This window comes from Loxodonta africana, chromosome 21 (genome assembly GCF_030014295.1).
Source record: "Loxodonta africana isolate mLoxAfr1 chromosome 21, mLoxAfr1.hap2, whole genome shotgun sequence".
Lineage (NCBI taxonomy): Eukaryota > Metazoa > Chordata > Mammalia > Proboscidea > Elephantidae > Loxodonta > Loxodonta africana.
This window is the reverse complement of record NC_087362.1, coordinates 72090971-72111121: the sequence shown is the minus strand read 5'-3', so window position 1 is coordinate 72111121 and position 20151 is coordinate 72090971. Positions and strand designations below refer to the sequence as shown.

General features: G+C 49.1%; 1 non-coding gene across 1 annotated transcript; it reads right to left on the bottom strand.

The window, feature by feature from the left end:
• Positions 1–2454: 2454 nt before the first annotated feature.
• Positions 2455–2525, bottom strand: TRNAE-UUC (transfer RNA glutamic acid (anticodon UUC)). The gene has a single exon. It is a non-coding gene; the product is annotated as a tRNA-Glu (tRNA).
• Positions 2526–20151: the final 17626 nt, after the last annotated feature.

Below are 20151 nucleotides of genomic sequence, written 5' to 3'. Positions count from 1 at the left end.
AATTGCAGAAGTGAATATGCATCTTCCTCGTTTTTGATAAGCAGTCACTGCACAGAGCCAAATCCTTAAGCGGCAGCAGGTACTCCAGTGGAAAACAGCCACGTCAGCGGGGCCTGGCTTGAATGCTTTCCAGCCATGTTTGTGTGTCGTGGCCGTAATGCTGTGTGCTTCCCAGGATCTGCAGAGAGCTGACCTGCTGGACCAAGCCAGGGAACCACCCAGGGAAAGAAAGAAAAAGAGGAGTATAAAAAAACACACAAAGTTGGAACAACTTGTACAACATGATCAATGCAACTGAAATCGCTGAATTGGTCATCGTCGTGTTAGGTATCTTTTTACAACAACTATGTAAGTGGTTAAGTGTTCAACTGCTAACCAAAAGGTCAGCAGTTCGAATCTACCAGCCCCTCCTTGGAAACCCTATGGGGCAGTTCTACAGTGTCCTATAGGGTTGCTATGAGTCGGAATCGACTTGAGGGCAATGGGTTTGGTTTTGGTATATATATATATTTGTAAAGGAACACTGTTTGCACAGTGGTTAAAGCTCTCAACTGCTAACTGAAAGGCTGACAGTTCAAAACCACCAGCGGCTCCATAGGAGAAAGACGTGGCAGTCTGCTTCTGCAGAGATTTATAGCCCTGGAAACCCTATGGGGCCTCCACGAGTCAGAATCGACTTGTCGACAGTGGTTTTTTTCTGTTTATATATATAACAAACGCAGGAAGACGCCCCACTAAATACACTCACTGCCCCAGAAGTCACCATCGAGTGCCCATTCACACTTAGCTTTGGCAAGTCTGCTCAGAGAATGGAGGGAGGACATCGATTCTGTGAAACCTTCGGTGTCATAGGTCAGCAGAACATGGGGAAGGCCCCACCTCAGGTCCCCTACGGGATGCCCACCACATGGAGCTCCATCCCTCCTGCTTTTGCACCTGTATCATCACTGGGAAGCCCAGGCCCTTGGCAGATCTGAGACAGGGGGACCATCGGCCCTGTCTTGGCCCTAAAGAAATAAAGGACCTCAGTGGGTCAGGCCACTGCGGCATTCACCCCACCGTCCCTAGTCCAGCAGGATCTCCCGGCCCCCACTGCAAGCCTGGGTTCACGGCATTTCTCCAGATTACCTACAGAAACACTTCCAAATAGGCACCCTGGTGCTGTTTAATGAATGGCAAACATTCTCTCACAAACAGACAAAAATAAATAAATAAATAACGCTACACAAATCCCCAAACCTGTTAGCTGGAAAATATTCCAAGATCAACACATTTTAATTCAGTAATTAATACAGCTAAAAGGCATTTTTCATATTAGACTTATTAAAATCACTTGTATTTAAGTGTTTTTGAACTCATATTTTCCGATGCTGTGCGTTTTTCTAAAGTGTTCTAGTCATGGTATGCAAATGCCTCTTTAAATTACCAGGGGTGTTTGTTTTCTATTTCTACTCTGTAAAACATAATTTTAATACAAGTTATTTGTGAAATGCACATTGGAAAAAAGAAAATAAGATTTCAGATGGCATTTCTATGATAATTTTATTGCAAATGTTGACCATGTTTTTGTATCTGTCTGTAAAAAGGTAATGCAAAATATACATAAGACATATTTCTGGGATTTACTGTTGTATGTAACTAAACTAGTAAAGCAAAATCTGCCTCGTTTTTTGAACTCGAGGCAGGGCAGTCCATCACCCCGTGAAGCATGTTTCCGAGGAAACAGTCTAGGCCATGCACCATGCTGAACCCTGTGCCTCCCAGAGAGAGAATGCACACTTGCTCCGGGCTTAAACAAGATTTCCTGACACCTGTGTGCTGCCAGACATGACACTCGAGGCAGAAACACAGGCCTTTGCAGAGAAGAGGAGGGCTCAGCATGAAGCAGGACAGAAATGCTGAGTGGAGGATATGACCGGGGCCCTCTGGAGTGACAAGGTGGCCAACACGGGTGGCCAGGCTCCAGCACTGGGGAGGGCCCTCGGAGAGGGCCCAGAAAGGGTCTTTCTTTGCTGATTTATCTAGACCTTTAGTCTTTTTAGTGCCAGCACATTTTTGATACATGTGTGATACTGGCATAATAAGATGGCTAGAGGCAAAACATGAAATTGAGGGAGTAAACCCTGGTGTAAGGATTAAATGTGAATGCTATTCTTGAGCTTCCTGGCAGCAAAGTCGACAAATGAAAGTAAGTTGTTGTGGTGGTTAGCTGCTGTGGACTCGGCCCTCGACCCCACGTGCAATGGAACAAAATGCTGCTCAGCCCTGCACCATCTGCTAGAATGGTTGTGGATCAGACCATTGTGATCCATAGGATATTCAGAAGTAGTTCTCCAGGCCTTTCTTCCTAGTCTCTCTCAGTCTGGAAGCTCTGCTGACACCTCCTCTGGGAGCCTGTTCAGCATCATAGCAACATGCGAGCCTACACTGACAGATGGGTGGCTGCACACGAGGTGCATTGACTGGGAATCGAACCCAGTTCTCTCGCATGAAAGGTGAGCATTCTATCACTGAACCATCACTGCCCCCTAGAAGGAGAACACACGAGTTTAAATGCCTTTCATTGTCCAGTCAAAAAACGCCTACTTTTTGGAAGGAGAGACAGTCGTCTTTCTAGTCTTGCAGTCTTAGTGGACTCCACAGGGAGCCCTTCACAAGGAACGAGGAGCATCTCCCCCAGGGTGTTTACCGGGGCTGCATAATTGTCCCTAGGAAGGCTAGTGGGGTTCATCCAAGGGTGTAGTGGTCAGTCATAGTTTCTAAAGGTTTTTCTGTGCTGCTGTGGGGGTACCCGTGACAAAAGGAAACCCATCCCCCAAATCCTTCAACCCCAATCTCCCAGGCACAATCTTCATTTACTCACACCAGTAGGGCTGCAGTGGGATACTCCTACATAAGTGCTGGCTGGACAGTTCGAATCCACCAGCCGCTCCTTGGAAACCATATGAGGCAGTTCTAGTCTGTGCTATAGGGTGGCTATGAGTCGGAATCGACACCAACGGGTTTGGTTTGAAGTGCTGGCTAGGTGTGGGGGTGTTGTAGGGCTCATGTGTTGGTGGGAATTACAATCTCATGAGTGTTTGTCCCTTTTGAGTGCCAGTGACTGGGGTTATAAAAATCAGGGCAGGAATAGTTTTCGTTGCGGACACAGTAGATGTGTTACTTATTATAACCACCCCATTGATAACGCTGAGTATACGCAGCAGGCCACTGTTTACAATGGACATTCAATGCAAGTTTCTTGCAGGGAATTGATCATGGAAGAAGCCCAAGCCGGTGGGTGTAGCTATTGGCCAACTTGGACTCAAATCGACGTGGTGTGACTGTGGGCTGGGGCCTTCCCTGGACTGTTTCCTCATCCAAAAGCACAGAGGTGCCAAAACCTGCCACATAGAGACACTGAGGGGATGGCAAAAAACATGAACACAGAGCCTAGCATGATGCCTGCTTGTAGCAGGTGCTGAGGGGCACGGTAAAGACGGTGATGTCCAGGTGTCAATGAGAGGGGGCACTTGAGCGGCACTTAATTTATAAAGTGCGTCGTCCACATAGTCTTGTTAAATCTACATAGCAGCCCTGTGAGTTTCGGTATATATATCATCACCCATTTCATGGAGGATGGATCGGCTCGGAGAGGTAAGAGGACATGCCCGGTGACACAGAGCAGACCAAGGGCAGGGCTGGAGCAAGCTAGGCTCATTCAGAGCTCCTCTGCCCTGTCTCTGCAGTGCAGAGGAGCTGGGTGACATCTTTGGGCTGGCCATCTTCACAGAGGTGCCAGTTTTGGCTAAGGCTAGTCTGGGTCCAGCACAGAGCAGCCAGCCTGGGGCCCTGTCCTTTGGAAGTGCAGAGTCTGGCCACTAGGCAGGACCCTGGCTCTGAGAGCCCACATGTGCTCAGCCAGGTTCTGACTGCAGGCTTGCGGGCTTGCACCTTGCCTTGGCCTCCGAGGGCTTCCATACAAAGTACCGCAAAGCGAGTGGCTTTCAAGAAGAGCAACGTATTACCTTGCAGTTCTGGAGGCTGGAAGTTCAAATCCAGGGTGTCAGCAGAACCATGCCCCCTGTCCACTCTAGAGAAAGAGCCTTCCTTGTCCCTTTTAACCTCCTGGTGTCCCCAGGTGCTCCTTGGTGTCCCTTGGCTTGTAGATACTTCTTCCCATGTGATGTCTTCTCCTCTGCGGCCACGTCTGTTCTGTCGTCTTGTGAGACACTACACGGCAGGGGTTTGGGCTCCCTTACTCCAGTATGACCTTGGTAACTATAACATCGTCAAAGAAAAATCTTATTTCCAAACAAGGTCATGTTCACAGGTACAGGGGTTAGGGCTTCAGCATATCCTCTTGCAGGACACAGTCAACCCATACCAGATGCCATCTCCCTGTTTCTTTCCCTTTGTACCAGCCAGTGCTGGATTAATCAGGGGAGGCTCGTGGCTCCATATTTGCCAAGGGAAGTAGGGACCCCAGCTGTATCCTTCCCCTCCCTTCTGAGGGCGCCTTGCCACTCAGGCTTGGTAAATAAATGGTGCTCGTGTCAGGCCAGGGAGCCGTAGGATTCCTTTCTCAGGGCCGGGGGTGACGCGCTGGGTTCTGTCACTCAAAGGGGCACAGGAAGCCTCCCCGATGGCCTGTTCAGAGGACCATTGTTGGGCGAGCAAAGCTGAGTGTGTGGTTTCAGAATGTCAGTTGTCCTGGTGGCCACGTACGGAGATTGAGACAAAGGGCCCAGGCTGAGCAGTGGGGAAGCCGTGACAGCAATTTTAATTTTCAGGGCCTTTGGAGCCACTGATGAGCCTAGAGCGTCTCCCTTCTAGAGTTTCCGTTTGGACCAAAAGAAGTCCTGGCTGCCCCTGAAGAAATCCTGAGGGGAGCCTCCCAACACACCTCGGAAGTGGTGTTTGCTGGACATCACAGCTTCCTTGGCCTGCTCAGGTGAGGGGTTTCCTCCTGGTGAGGCCCTCCTGGAGGAATCAGCTGGGGGTCACTGTGCCCACCCTCCCCTTTTGAGCCAGTCTCTCAGAAGCAGGTGGAGTCGGTGGAGGCAAAGGACTGCTCCCTGGTTGGTGTGAGCACCCCTGACACGCCACACGGCTCTGAGGGCTGGCTCTGCAGACACCATTCAAGGGGACAGCACAAGCCACTCGCGTCAATCAGAACAAATGGCTTCCCTGCACTGGATGTTTTGGATGCGAGCCTGCAGATGTGCCCTGAGCGCCTTCTCGGGGTGAGGCTCTGGACTGGAGTCGAGGTCATAGTGAGGACCACAGCCCACCTGGCCTCGGGGCTCACAGGCTGGAGGTGCAGACAGATGGCAAATAAATTGTCGCAAATGGGAAATTAATGACCGCAGTTTGCAAAGTGCTTCAAAGGAGAGACAGTAGGGTCTTCCCCCAGCTGAAGGCGCAGAAGCCTTCCCGGGGAATGAAGCCTGGATACCTGGAGCAGTCACCCCTTTATTCCACAGCCACTTATTAGGATCCTACCAAGTGCCAGGCAGGTGCGAGGGGCTGGGAGCACACAATCAAACTAGCCGGACAAGACTGCTGCTCTCCTGGAGCTCGCGGTCAAGTACATGAACAAGGAAACAGATGCAACATTTGGGAGGGGGTGATTAGTGCAGTGGAGGAAATACAACAGGCTGCTGCGATAGGGCGCTGTGGAGGTGGGCGGGGCCTCTGGCAGCCGAGAAGGTGAGGGAGGTCTCTCTGGAGGTGATACAGGTGAGGCAGCAACCTGAGTCAGGTGAGTGCAGGAGCTGGTGAGGTGCAAGAGCACCCCTGGAGAGGGAAGGGCAAGTGCAAAGGCCCTGGGATGGACTAGCTATGTGGAAGGAGCACAGGTGCCTCATGTGGCTGGGAAAGGGGCACACGAGGAGGTCAAAGAGGCTGGCAAGGGCCACGAGGCTCAGCCAGGCCAGAGTGAGGAGTCTAACTTTACTCCAAGTGCAATGGGGAGCCATGGAGCGTTTTAAGAGAAGAGTGTCATGATTTTGTGTTAAAAATAAACTCCTCTGGGTGCTGTGTAGGAGGAAGTAGAGAGACCAGCCCTGGCGAGAGCTGATGGCGGCTTAGACTGGCAGGAAGTGATAGAGATGAAACAAAGGTGGCCTGATTCTAGGTATATTTGGGAGCTAAAACTGCCAGGATTTGCTCACACAGTACGTGGGCAGTGAAAGAAAGGGAGGAGTGGAGGGTGCCCTGGCTGTCTGGATTGAGACATTATCCAGAGAAAGAGCCTGCACTTGGAACTGTTTGCAATAACTGATCAAGGTGGAGCAAGCAGGATCTGAACGGGAGCACCTTGTGGACTTGGCTTTGAGGGGACTCAAGTGCCAGAAGGACCAGGAGCCAGTGGGGGACCGCTTGCTGGGGGCAGAATCAGGAGAGGTTTAATACCTGTTGCTGTTGAGTCGATTCCGACTCATAGTAACCCTACAGGACACAGTAGAACTGCCCCATAGGGTTTCCAAGGGTCGGCTGACCTTTTGGTTAGCAGCCAAGCTCTTGACCACTGTGCCACCAGCGCTCCAATGGAGGAGGTGAAATCTGAGCTGGTCCTCAAAGGGTGAGTAAAATCTGGGTAAGGAAGCCAGATCTGAGATGCAGGTGGAGGTGGATGGAAGGCCTGGGGACTAGCAGGTTGTCTGCTTGGCATGGGGTTTATGGAGCCACAGGATGTCCGTGGTGGATGATTCAGGTTTCACGTCAAGGTCTCAAATGCCAGGATGAGGAGTCCGGACTTCATTCAGCAGGCACGGGTTTTACTCATTTCTGTAGATCAGAAAGGCGAGAGGGCTGAAGCCAGGTGAGCCAGCTCTGAACAGAACGTGGCTTTGCTGAAGCACCCAGGACCCGTTTGCTCTGGACATGTACCTAAAAGGCCTCAGTGTGGGCATTGGGGTGGGCTGCCCCCTTCCATCCTCCAGGTGGTGGACTCCAGGGCAGAGAGAGGCCAGTGAAGCTGTCTGCCTCCTCCTTATGTGTCCCTACATGACCTGGTCCTGCCGATCACTTCTCCCTTGTCTCCTTCCCTTGCTCACTGAGCTCCAGGTACACTGGCCTTTTTGCTGTTTCTGCAAACTCGCCATGCTCATGCCTACCTCAGGACATTTGCACTTGCTGTTTTCTCTGCTGGGAAGGCTTTTCTTCACAGGCTGGTTCCTTCAATCACTCAGATCTCTGCTGAAAGTTCTCTCTGAGTTGCCACTAATGTCACCTCTCTCCAAGCCCTCCCTGCTCCCATAGTCTTGCTTGTTTGCATGTTTATTGTGTGTCTCTCCACCTCTGTCCCAAACAGAATGGAAGCCTCAGAACCTAGAGCAATGCCTATGTGGGCTGATTTCCCATTAGCGTAAGCTGAATGAAGGAAAGCGTACATTAGGGGTCCAGCTGTACTAGTGGGGGAACAGACAGAGCCCTGCCCTCCCCCTCTCTCCCTGGAGACCTGGCAGGTCCAGGCTGTCCCCAGGGACTTGAGGCTTCCAGACCCTAGGCCCACCCTGAAGGGCAAGGTGCCCATGAGGTTTCTGCTTTGTCCTCCCTCGGGATCCCAGCGGCAGGAAGGCCCAGGGTGTTCTGGGTTTGGTTTTTGTAATTGGTTTGATATGATCATCAAAAGCATCTAAAAATTGGACAGCTGGAAATGTTTTTCCTCCCATTTATTACTTAAAACAGCCTTAGAGTTTTTGGTTGTTTTTAAAATCAGATTCTCCTCACTTAAAAAAAACCAAAAAACCGTGAACCCGCTCTTGCATCTTTTTGAAAAGTTGCCACAAGGTCAAGACAAGGCCTTTGCTTGGGGTTCCTCTGGGCCCCAGACAAGGATGGGGGGGCCACCCAGAGCTGGGACTCGGCCATCCTGCCATCCTCATATCAGGCGGGGAAGATAAATTAAGACGAGTGTATTGCACAGTTAGACATTAGCCACGACAGTGAAAAAGTATTGTGTGTGTTAAAACGGCCCCGACTAAAATATACTGAGGTTAAAATACAGGGTAACTTTACAAATCACTAATAATTTCTTTGGCTTTCACTGCAATAACATTGATTTAATTCATTAGATTCCTTTCTAAATCTATATTTCAGTTTTAGAGTTGTCAGTTTCTGTTAATGACAACTTTGCCCCATCTGTTCCAACATGAAAATGAGCCTCCTTGCAGCCGACAAGACAGATCTCTCAGAGTTGAAGAAGGAGAAGTCTTAAAGGTATTTCACTTGGATTAGGCCCTGTTTGATGATTCACACTCAAAATGGAGCTGCCCGCAAAAAAAAAACTTGGCATGGGGGCCCTGTGGAAAGGTGCACCCTATCCCTCCTCCGGCCCGTGTCCCTCCGTCCCTGCCCCGTGGCTGTCCTTTGATTAGATGGGTCCACGGTGTTATCATCGTATCATGTTTTGGAAAGGGAATATTCCAAACATTCCCACTCATTTTTTTTTCTGTTTTTAATGACAGAGCAATAATTCTGGGTGTCAGCCTATCAGAATCCTAGTGGCTGTGATGGGAATGAAAATGAGTTGCTGTAATTTGACCCTTCAAATTGTCCTATTACAGTAAGTCATTTCCATAAGCCCGGTGAGCGGCTGTCTGCCGGTTGTGCCGTGTCTGGGTTTCCAGCTCTGTATAAAAAATGCGCGGTGGTCCCTTCCAGCCCACCAGCCCACTCATCTGTCAGTCTTCTGCAGCTCATGTTCAAAGCATGGATAAGGCGGAGGCCCCTAAATCTAGGCGGCAGATGATGGGGTTGCAGGGGCCCTTGAAGGCTGGGCACAGACCCTTGTCAGGAACGAGACAGAATTCAGCTGCTACCTGGGGAAGATGTTCTGCTAATTATTGATCATGGAAGTATAAACCCACCATTAAAAAAAACACGACGTGCCATCCGTGACCCAAGGAGGCAGGATTTTTTTAATTTGAAAACCTTCTAGAAAAAATACTCAGGCATTAAAACCTATATGAAATTAGACCAGAGCCTCTGGGTTCATTTTCACCATGTGTATTTACAGTCAACTCAACTCCAATGAATTGAACACTGCGTTACAGCGCGGACACGGGAGAGTGCCCCTGCACGGCTGACGTCAAGTTGACTTACTGTTCTGTTGTAGACTTCTCTGCAAAGTCTAAAGACAGTTGAGAAAAATCAGAAGAAAAATCCTCCTTGTGGATCTGCCTCCTAATTTCAAACACAAATTGGTGAAGTATGGACATTTCAGATGTCATACCAGGAGCAAACTAAAAACCAACAAAAACATTAAGGTTCTATGGTAACCTGCTCGAGTGAACAGTAGGTATAAAAACTTGAATCAAACACCCAGGTTTGCTCAGTTTGCAGTTGTGTTAGTTTAGTAGTTTCTGTTCTGCTGTTTATGTATTGATGACATATTCCCATCTAAATACATGGCCGCGCCAGAGAGCCATCACAAGGTTTCTAATGTTGCGTAAGTGCAGTTGTATTCACGGCTTTTTTTTAAATAAAAAGATCTCTTTTTATTCAGTCCCCTCTTTTTTGTTCTGCAAAGATGGAGGTGCCCCACAGAATGAGTGGAGGCACAGAGAGTGATCAAAACGTGCACAGTCACCACCCCGTGGGGCATGCAGACGCCTGCTTTCCAGGCGAAGAGCGACTGTTTCCTCATGTACCCCAGCGAGACTGGAGCCATTGAGGGGCCAATGGCAACACAAATTGCTTTTTCTAAGCATCAGCTGAAGGTCTCATCGATTGGGAAAAAGTGTCTTAATTTGCTCTTCGAAGCCAGGCAGGTGAACACGTGCCTGATTCAGTGGGTGAGGGTTCTGCCCATTCAGACGCATCTATAAAGATGTTCGAGTGGGTATAGGGATAGGGGAACCCACAGCAGTAGGCCCAGAAGATCTCCAGGCTTGGAGTCTAAAGCCCCCTTGATACCTGCATCATTGAAAGAGCCTTCTGACGTCCACCTGGTTAAACTTCCGATACTGTTTCACTAACCGGGGCTTATGACCGAGGCCCTGCTTGTCCCCAGCTTTGCAATGCATGGAAACACAGTCGGCTGGGCTCAGGACAGGCCTCATGTGGGTCTCCAGTTTTGGCAAAACCGAAGTTAAACTTTCCGGTTTTGCAGAATTGATCCAGTGCCAGGGTGCAGAGCAGGAGAGAGTGAGCCACAGGCTATTCAGGTGTTATTGGAGATAACTCCCCTCTGCGCCCACCAGAGCCACAAGGCTTTGAACTTGCCTGCTCTGGATATGGGGCAAATGGCTCCCGCTCTCTGGCCTGGGTCCTCCTCTTTATGTAAATAGGTGAAAGCACAAGATGGCTTCTAAGGGGTCCTCGTGCTATTGACTGTCCTCTATGGGGAAAGGCCAGCTCCGTTAATATAAGGCAAGTTGAATTAAATTATAAATACCCCACAAATATAAATACGAGTGCATTTATTAGCATCCCTACATTTACAGTTATTATGTAAAGTGAAGCATGCTGGTCCTAGTCATTTGCAAGGTTTGATCAAAATAAATGCTCTTCATATATCTACCTTTTCTTCAAAGCTATTTTTAATGTATTGCTTATTATGAAATATTTCAGTCATATAGACCAAAAGAAATAATACAATAAGCACTTATGTGCACGCCGCTCAGTTTTATCAAATCTTAGCACGATGTCACATTTGCTTCTGAGTTTTTTCAGAAACCAAGACATTCCAGCAGCAGTGTCCCCTGGGTTTCCTCCTCTGCTTGGGCCCCTCCTGCCTAGCAATGGACATTGCCATCCCAGGGAGCTTTAATGCAGAGGGGCTGACTGCCCTGGAGAAGGGGGTGCTACTGAGCAATGCCACCTGACACCTCTTTCTCCCTTTTTCTAAGAGAGGAAAAGAAGGTATGCTGCGCCTGAAGGACACTCATTTGACCCCAAGGCCCAGCAAGAATTGCACGGTGCAATATGCACTACGATTTGCAGGAGAGAGAAATGAGGTGATTAAGGCTAAAAATGAATATGCCTGACCTGGGAAACTAGCCTTCTGAAATAATTAGGCCACGAGACGCAGGACGAGGGAGCGAGATTCAGTTGTCGGTTGAATAAGAGAGCCTTTTTTTCCCTCTCGTGAGCCTTTTCTGAATGGTTGAGAAGTACCTTAGCTCGCTCACGGAATTGGTTTTAGAAACAATTCATTTCTGATGGCGCCGGACATGGGATTCACGGAGTGCCTTCCCAAACTGGTCGTGATGAGACCAGGGGCTTTGCTAATCAACGAGGCGTATTAAAAAAAAAAAAAAATGAGTATTACTGGGTATGAAATCTTTACCTGTTTAAGAAAATCATAGAATTTATTTTGAGCAAATTAATTCCATCTGGACCACTTAGAGCACATGATCAGCTATGTTATGCAAATAGTTATCTTTGTGGTTGAAATCAATAAGTTATTTTCTCCCATAATAAAGAAAAAAGAGGAATGCGTTACTGTTAATTATGTACAAAATGAAATCCTTTCTTGCCAGGCTGTGGGTTTCATTTCTTTATGAAGGCTTTCCCCAGGCCAATTTCTGAGTCCTTGATGAGGGCCCTCAGCAAGACGTCCTGAAGGCCACTCTGCTGAAAGGTCCCTTGGAGAGCTGAGCCTGGGTCTGTGTCTCTCTGGAGGCGGAGCAGCGAGGGTACGTGGCCAGTGAGTACCCCAGCCTGGCGTGGCTTTCCCTCGGGCTGTGGTTCTGTGAGTCCCTTATTTATAAAGCTGGCGTGGCCACAGTTAGCCAGTTAACTCCAGTTATAGATGAAGTTAATGACAATATTGATCATACTATAACCCATGTTAATAGTAATATTCCTCCAAGCCATAGGCCTGTATTTATGAGCTATTTCTTCCCTCCCCATCGTGGCTGAGTCCTTACTCTTGATTCTGGTCAAAAGGAGCAGATCTTCTGTGACCACCAGAGGCTATATGATGCAGAATCAGGGCAGTGTGACTCTCTGCTTCAACTGAAAACCTTTGCATCAGATCTTATTCTCTCAACGGTCGTTATCCCTTTATCTCTTCATTCAGGTAGGGATCCCAGATTCAGGAGTTCCTTTGGAGGGAGGCCCACACTTGGCCTTCCCAGAAGGCTGGATTGGAAGCATAGCCAAGGTTGTTTTTCTATAGGTTTTCTTAGGGGGTATTATCTCAGGGTCCCAGTTTGTCGTGCTGTGTGGTGGCTTGGGTGTTGCTGTGATGCTGGAAGCCACGCCACAGATATTTCAAATAGCAGCAGGGTCTTCTGTCGGGGGCAGGTTTCAGGGGAGCTTCCAGATGAAGTCAGATTGGGAAAAAAGGCCTGATGATCTACTTCTGAAAATCAGCCAATGTAAGCCCTGCGGATCATGACAGAACATTGTCTGACTTGCTTGCTTCGGACACTTCATCAGGAGGGATCAGCCGCTGGAGGGAAACGTTGTGTTTGGTGAAGTGGGAGATCAGGGAGGGTGAGGGAGACTCTTGGTGAGGAGGACTGGTGCAAGAGCTGCAATGCTGGACTTGAGCATGCCGGCCACCGTGGAGATGGCACCGGGCCGATCAACATTCTGCTTGGTTGCATGCAAGGTCATCATGAGTCAAAGTTGACTCGACAGCAGCTATCTATATATATATATGTCTGTCTGCCTGCCTGCCTATCTATCTGTCTATCATCTGTCTGCTGTTTGCCTGCCTGTCTATCCGTTCATCTGTCCATCCATCCATCCATCCATCCATCCATCCATCCATCCATCCATCCATCCATCCATCCATCCATCCATCCATCCATCCATCCATCCATCCCAGGGTTTGCTCTCATCAAAGCCAGGTGAATTTCCATCCCCCAGCACGCAGTCTCAGGATCTGAGACATGGAAACTCGCCTGTGCATCCACGGGGCTGTAGCAGTTGTCTTTGGCCTCCTGCCATTTCATTTACGAGGTACTCGTATTTGACAAACGGATCTCGTTTATGCACAGATATCAGGTTTCTTCCTGCCTGATTATCTCAGCCTGAGACCCCGCCCTGACCTCACTCTGCTGAGAGCCCAGGGCCTCTTACCTGGGGTGGGAGAGGGTCCATGTCCTCCCTGACTCTGTGGAGTTCCATTCCAACCACAAGCTCGTCCTTCTTCTGGTGCAGGGTCCTGAGGCCAGGTCTGCTTCAGTCTCGATGAATGTCACGTACAGGCCCGGCACTCGCACCCCCACCCTCAAAGGCCTGGCGGGGTCACTGAGGCCAGGTCCAGGCTTCCAGGGCCCAGGAGGAGCAGGTCTGCATGCGACCACTGTCCACCCCACAGTGCTGCTGTGGGGCTGTTGGTTGCAGGAGGTGGAAGGTCAGGGGCCAGCTAAGGGGGCGGGCAGGGGCAGCCTTCCAGGAGCAGGTAGCATGGGGGCATGACTGACAGGCCAGGGGTCTTTTCCACCCCTGCCTCCCCTGGCTGGGCTCCTGCCCACCTCCCTCCCTTCTCCTGGGAAGCAGTGGGGTCTCTGTTCATCTCAGCTTGCGGTTGCAGGCAGACATCTTGTTAAGCACCCTTCTTCCATTCAGGTCTGTTTATGGATTCCTCTGACTGCATCCGCCAGGCGGCTTGAACCGGTTGTGGACAGCTGGGCTGCTTGGTGTTTTATGGTGAGTGGCAGCCTCCCAAGGCTGTAACTCCGTGTGCCTGTGGGCGCTGTGGGACGTGCCTTTCCTTGTCTGACCCTTTCTTTGGCAGGGCTGCCCTCCCCAGGGGGCCCAGGGACCCTTCAAGCTGGCCCGTTGCCCTGGTCGATGGGAGCAGAGGAACAGGGTACCAAGCAGGGTTTCCCTCTAGAGGGAAAGCCCCCCCATCCCAGACTCATGCTTTGTGGGAATGATGCCTCCTGGGGAGGCACTTCATTGCTCTCCCCAGAGACAGCTCCACCAAGAGAAATGAGATGTTTTGTTGCTGATGGGAAAGAGAGGGAAGAACCTATTTGTAAACCACCTCCTGACTTGGGAGAGGTGGAAGGACAGGCCCAGGTGGCTGTCTCAGGACCCCATGCCCTGAGAGAGGGGTGTGGCTGCCCCGAGTGGGTAACTCCTGCCCGGGATTGGAGGGTGGGCTGAAGTCCAGTGGGACGGCCTCATGCAGGGCGCACACGTGGGTTTAAGTCCCAACTCCGTCAATGACTGGCTGTGTAATCCCTGTGCCTCAGTTCCCTGAACTGAAAAACAGGGACAATAATGCATTTTCTTGTAGGGTGGCTGTGAAGATTAAATGAGACAATGCGTGTTCAGTGCTCATCTGCGAACATGATAGGCACTCAGCAGCTGATGGCAAATAGTAGGAGCTGGATGTGTGGGAGGGGTTAGCAGGTTGGTGCCAGACTTCCTGTGGGCAAGACCCAAGCTGCCCCATGCCCTTCCCCGGCCCCTGCAGTGCTGGACCTGTGCATCTTAACCCATCCAGTGTGCCAGTTTTTGGTCCTGCAATCCTGAGGCTCTGGCCAGCCCCTGCTGGGACCTCCATTACCACCTCACAGGGTCACCTCCAGTGGGTTTGAGGCAGAGTGGGGCTTATCCTGAGCCATGGTCCAGCCCTGCCCTTGGCTGAAGCAGTATGAGTGACCACTGGTCTCCCTGTCACACCAAGAGTGCACGGAGCCCACTTCCGGAGCTGCTCCATGAACACCGGACCCATGGCACAGGTGTGTCCTAATGGGGTCTCTGCAGCATACTCCCCACTTACAGAGCGTCTGGGTGGTAACAACTTTCGTGCGAGGGATTTCCATCAGTGCTGTGGCTGAACATGGTAGAGTTAACATGGGTGGAATCAGCTGGCACGCTGATTTCCATAAAAGGCACCTGGCCAAGAGAAGTGGCTGTGTTTATGGCCTGGTCTGTGGCACTAATGTGGGTTTGGGTGGGGGTAGTCCTGAGAGGCCACAGGAGCCAAGCAGTCAAGGCCAAGCTGATCGTTGCCAAGGCAGGGTTGAGTCTGGGCAGGGCCCAATTCTCTGTGCTCAAGGGGGCCCTGCACTAGCTTTAGTGTCCTGCCCTTGTTTTGAAATTCTTTTTAATCTTTGACTTGTATTTAGTAAGTGAAGTTCGATGGGACATTGGAGCACTGTGTGAGCAGAGGAGATACAATGTGTGTCCTCACTCTCCCATTCACGTATGACATTCTCAATGGCCTGTGAGCTCAGAAGCCCAGCAGGCTCACCTGTGCATGGGCGTTCAGTGAGACCCAAAGCAAGAACAGGTGGGCATGCTGCCTCTGAGATGGGGGTGCTGACAGCCCCGGGAAGTCACATCTTCCATTTGAGCCAGCACTTGCTTTAAACGCAGAAGGAAGGCTGTGCTGTTCTAAGAAGCACAATCAAGGAACCTGATCGTGTTCTTTCTTACTAGCGCTACTTTTGTGCCTTGCTGTTGTTAGCTGTCACTGTTGCGACTCTGACTCGTGGAGAGCCCATGGAAACAGAATGAAATGTTGCCTGTTCCTGCATCATCTTCCTGGGCCCTTTGGTTGAGTACGTTGTTGTGGCCACTGTGTACTTTCAACCTAGGGCTGGATCCCTGGGTGGCACAAATAGTTCGCCTTCAATTACTAGCCTAAAGGTTGGCGGTTTGAACCCACCCACGTGCTTTGGAAGAAAGGCCTAGTGACCTGCTTCCATGAAGATTACAGCTAAAAAAGAAAAGCCAACTCTATGGAGCAGTTCTACTCTGTAACACATGGGCTGCCGTGAGCTGGGATTGACTGACAGCGGGTTTGGTTTTTCCAACCTAGGTGGTTCGTCTTCTAGCATTAGAATTTTCACTGGCTAATTTTTGGAAGCAGGTCCCAGATTTTTCTTCCTAGTCTGTCTTCATCTGGAAGCCCCACTGACACCTGTCCACTATGAGTGACCCTGCTGGTATTTGAAATACCAGCGACATAGCTTCCAGCATCACAGCAATATGCAGGCCACTGCAGTACGACAAACTGACAGGCAGGTGGTTGCATTAGCTAACCGCTTACGCTGAAAATGATGGCATAGAGGGAAAGATCGGACAACCCAGAGTCCTTTTTCCTTTCAGTCCTCGCTCACTCATCTATGGGCCGAGAGCAGACAGGGGTGGTAGAATACGCGTGTATCAAGAACTGAAATCAAAACAGCTGAGTTAGTTTTGGCCCACGTTCCCACTGTTCTGAACAAAGCACATACATGCACGAGACAGGAAACATGAGTTGTGTAACTTTGGTGATTTCTGTGTACAAGTCAAATGCTCTCATGTGCTTAAAACTGGCACTGCACAATGTAAAGACGGACAGTAACATTCACACGATTCAAAATTTAAATTTTTCTTTACTCAGAATGATGTTAAATAACAATTTAAAGATGCTGACAAGTTGAGAGAAAGAAAGCCCAGGAAAGAAACAAATGCTTCGTATTTAATATCTGTCTTGCCATTTTTTACCTGTTTCGTTTTTGAACAAGGGGACCACCACTTACACAGCTGTCCCTGAGTTAGGACCCCAATGGGTTTTTGCTTCAGAGACTTATGAAAGTGTCAGTCTTGCAATAGCCATGTGAAATAAGATGATCAATAGTAGAATAATGATTTTTTAAAAAGTAGTAACTTTTTTTTATTAGTGTTTACTTTGAGCCAGGCACTGTCCCAAGCACTTTATAGGGATTATCTCATTTAATTCTACAAGCTCCACAAGGTAGATGCTTCTAGCATACCCATTTTACACATAAGAGATTGAAGTCCAGAGAGATTAGGTAGGGGCAGAGGTGGTATTAGAGCCCAGCTGGAGTCCAGAGCCTGCATCCCTGACCTCCTAGTCACTCTGCCACCCCCATTTTATGGGTCGGGGAACTGAGGCCCAGAAAAGCAGCTCAGAGTCATGTGGGACAGGATGATGGCAGGCCAGGGACTTAGTCCCAAGCCTGGTGACTCCACACTTCTGCTCTTTCCCCTAAGCCACACTCCTCATCCATACTAGGAATATTTCCTTCTTTCCTTTGAAAATCATGGGCTGCAGTTTTCATATTAATAACCCAATGTGTGACTTTGTGTGTTCCACATTCCTTTTTGAGTGATGACGACTAGGGACCTAAAAATGGCCGTGCCTGCCCCCTTGTTGGTGACTTCACACATGCACACAGACCCACATACTCACATGCATGAGGGATCAAGCATTCAGATACACACACTCGTATGCGCACAGAACACCCACAGCACAGATATCCCTGCCCAAGGACACACACACACGTGCACAGACAAGCACAGACATGTACACACACCAACACTGCTCATGCACAGAGACCTGCACATACAGCAAATACAGACACACAGATGTGCACAGACACGTACACACACATGTCACAGACAGAAAATACACACACTCAGGCACACAGACATGCACACACATGTGCAGACCTCTGCATGCAGATATTCACTGGCATACACGATGGGGCACATGCACAGACTCACACGCATGCACACACACATGTGCACACAGGCAGCCAGATGTGCCACGTGCACACATACAGAACAGATGCAACACGGCCAGATGTCCCAGTAACTCACTCACAGAACCACACCTTGGGCACTGGCACATGCCTGACACGCTCTGTGACAAAGCCAGAGGGTCTGAGGGATCATCACCCAAGATTTGTCAGCTGTTCTAAAGTCTGTCCTCGTGGACACTCCTAAGCTGGAGGGAACTGAGGTAAGAGACAGGGAAGCAGGGCAGAAAAAGACCTTGGGGTCAAGAAGAACCCCAAGTCAGGGTGGCTTCTTCATGGGCAAATGCATATTTTGTATTTAAGATAAATGTGAGCTTAGAGATTACAAATGGAAAAGTAATTGCACATGTGCCTGTGCTGGTTTTGACCTAAGGTCCCTTAAGGGGCTTGGCACCTTCAGGAAAAGAGACACCAGTGGGTCAGAATGGAGAGGTCATGGGGTCTGTGGCAGTCAGGGAAGGCTTCCTAGAGAAAGAGGACTTGGGTAGGGCTGGCAGGAGAGACCAAGGCCTGTCTATGCTGTTCCTGCCCGTTCTTTTCTCTTCCCCTCTTCTCAATGACCTGGAACAGATGGTTTATTCAGGAAACTTATCATGACAACCTCTGAGACCATTCAGAGTCATCCCTCACCCTATCAACTACGAGATAAATTCCATTTTCATCCCTACCTTCCAGATGAAGAAACGGAAGCTCAGGGAAGTATCTTGATAGGATTCCAGTCCAGGGCTATCTGGCTTCAGGGCCCACCCTTTAGCCACCTTGATTTTTGCTGTGAAGTTTGAGAATTATTTGGACTCCCCACTTAGAGACATGGTTCAGGGCTGGCTCCATGTTTGAAAGGAAGGATTCGAGGCAGGCTGTGTGGGTCCTGCCCCACACATACCCGCTACGTGACCCCGGCACTGCTGCGCCTGTGACTGGCCTCATAGCCCTCTTCTGTACAATGGGTGTGAGGATTGGATGAATCTAGCATGCAAAGTGCTTGACACACTGCTCAGCTCATTCCAAGTGCCAGCAAATGTCAGCACCACCATTATTGTTGTTGTTACAACATGCTATTGCTAGCTTATCCAAGGTTCTGACATAACTGGAAAATGAGAATTACAAGTTGGTCTTGGAGGAGCGGGAATGCGGGGAGCAGATCTGAGCCCAGTGAGCATCTGGTTTCACTGGTTAGATTGGGGTGGAGGCTCACTGTGAACCTGCTGACCCTTCAAGGGTCAGCCACGCCATTCTGCTTCCAAATCCCAAACTCCCCACTCTTTGGAACGGCACTCCAAGTGTGTCCCCTGCACCATGAGAACGACATCCAACTTGAGGTGATCTCCAGGGTTCAAATGAAAGTAACAGCGTGAACGGGCATTGAAAGGGGCCACAGAGCACAGGGCAGCAAGCACCTTCCCAGGAGCTGAGGTTTCCCCTGCAGATAGCACCCCCTGCTGTACGGGAGGAGTTCAGGGGCTGAAAAGATGTAGCCACAGGCCAGAACATCTCAGGAAAACCCACAGCTTTTCCGCTCTGGAAGGGTAGCATTTTGTACCCAGGAGTTTCCATAGGAAAAATTCCAGTCCCTGCGATTTTGCAACCCATGTGACCTAATTTATACTTTATCATTTTAGGCAACGTTGAGATTTGTGTGGGGGAGTGGGTGGTATGCAGAGCACAGATGAAATTTCCCTTGCTCTGAGCCACCCTCACTCTGCTCCTGTTTGAATTCATGCCTGGATAGAAAAATATTGGAAAAGCCCCAGAATGGTGGTGGTTGTTTTTTCTTCCATCTTTATATTTGTGCTGTGTCTGTGTGCAGAGAGTTGTGAATCTTCATCCCTGACCTTTGTAGACATAAAACCGCTCTATTATCATATACCTGTCAAAAGAGGGGAGAGAGTTGGACGGATATTCTCTGCTTTTATGGGTAGAAAGAAAGAAAAAAAGTTATTAGTGTTTTTCCCATGCAGAGATTAAAAAAACTACCAACTTGAAACCAAACTCCCGAGGCTGTGATTGCTCCTTGGTGTTCTGAAGATTTTTACCAACTTCTGCAGTCTGAAATTGATCAAATATGCAATCAACATGCATTGATAATTTCAGGTGATTGGAATGTGAAAGCTGGAAATGAAGAAGAATCAGTAGTTGGAAAATATGGCCTTGATGATAGAAATGACGTGGGTGGGAGATTGCATGATACAATTTTGCAAAATCAATGACCTATTCATTGGAAATACCTTTTTTCAACAACATAAATGTTGACTATACATGTAGACCTTGCCAGATGGAATACACCAGAATCAAATCAACTACATGTGTGGAAGGAGACTATGGAGAAGCAAAATATCATCAATCAGAACAAGGCCAGGGGCTGACTACGGAATAGACCATCAATTGCTCAAATGCAAGTTCAAGTTGAAGTTGAAGAAAGTTAAAACAAGTCCACGTGAGCCAAAGTACAACCTTAAGTATATCCTACCTGAATTGATGAATTGAACACTAATGAATGAAGACAACATGTGCAGAGGGATGACATCAAGGACGTTATATTAAGAAAACAAAAAGTCATTAAAAAGACAGGGCAGAAAAAAATACCAAAATGGATATCAGAAGAGACTCTGACACTTGCTCTTGAACATACCAAAAAACCAAAACCCAGTGCCATCGAGTTGATTCTGATTTATAGCGGCCCTGTTTTTTTTTTTTTTTA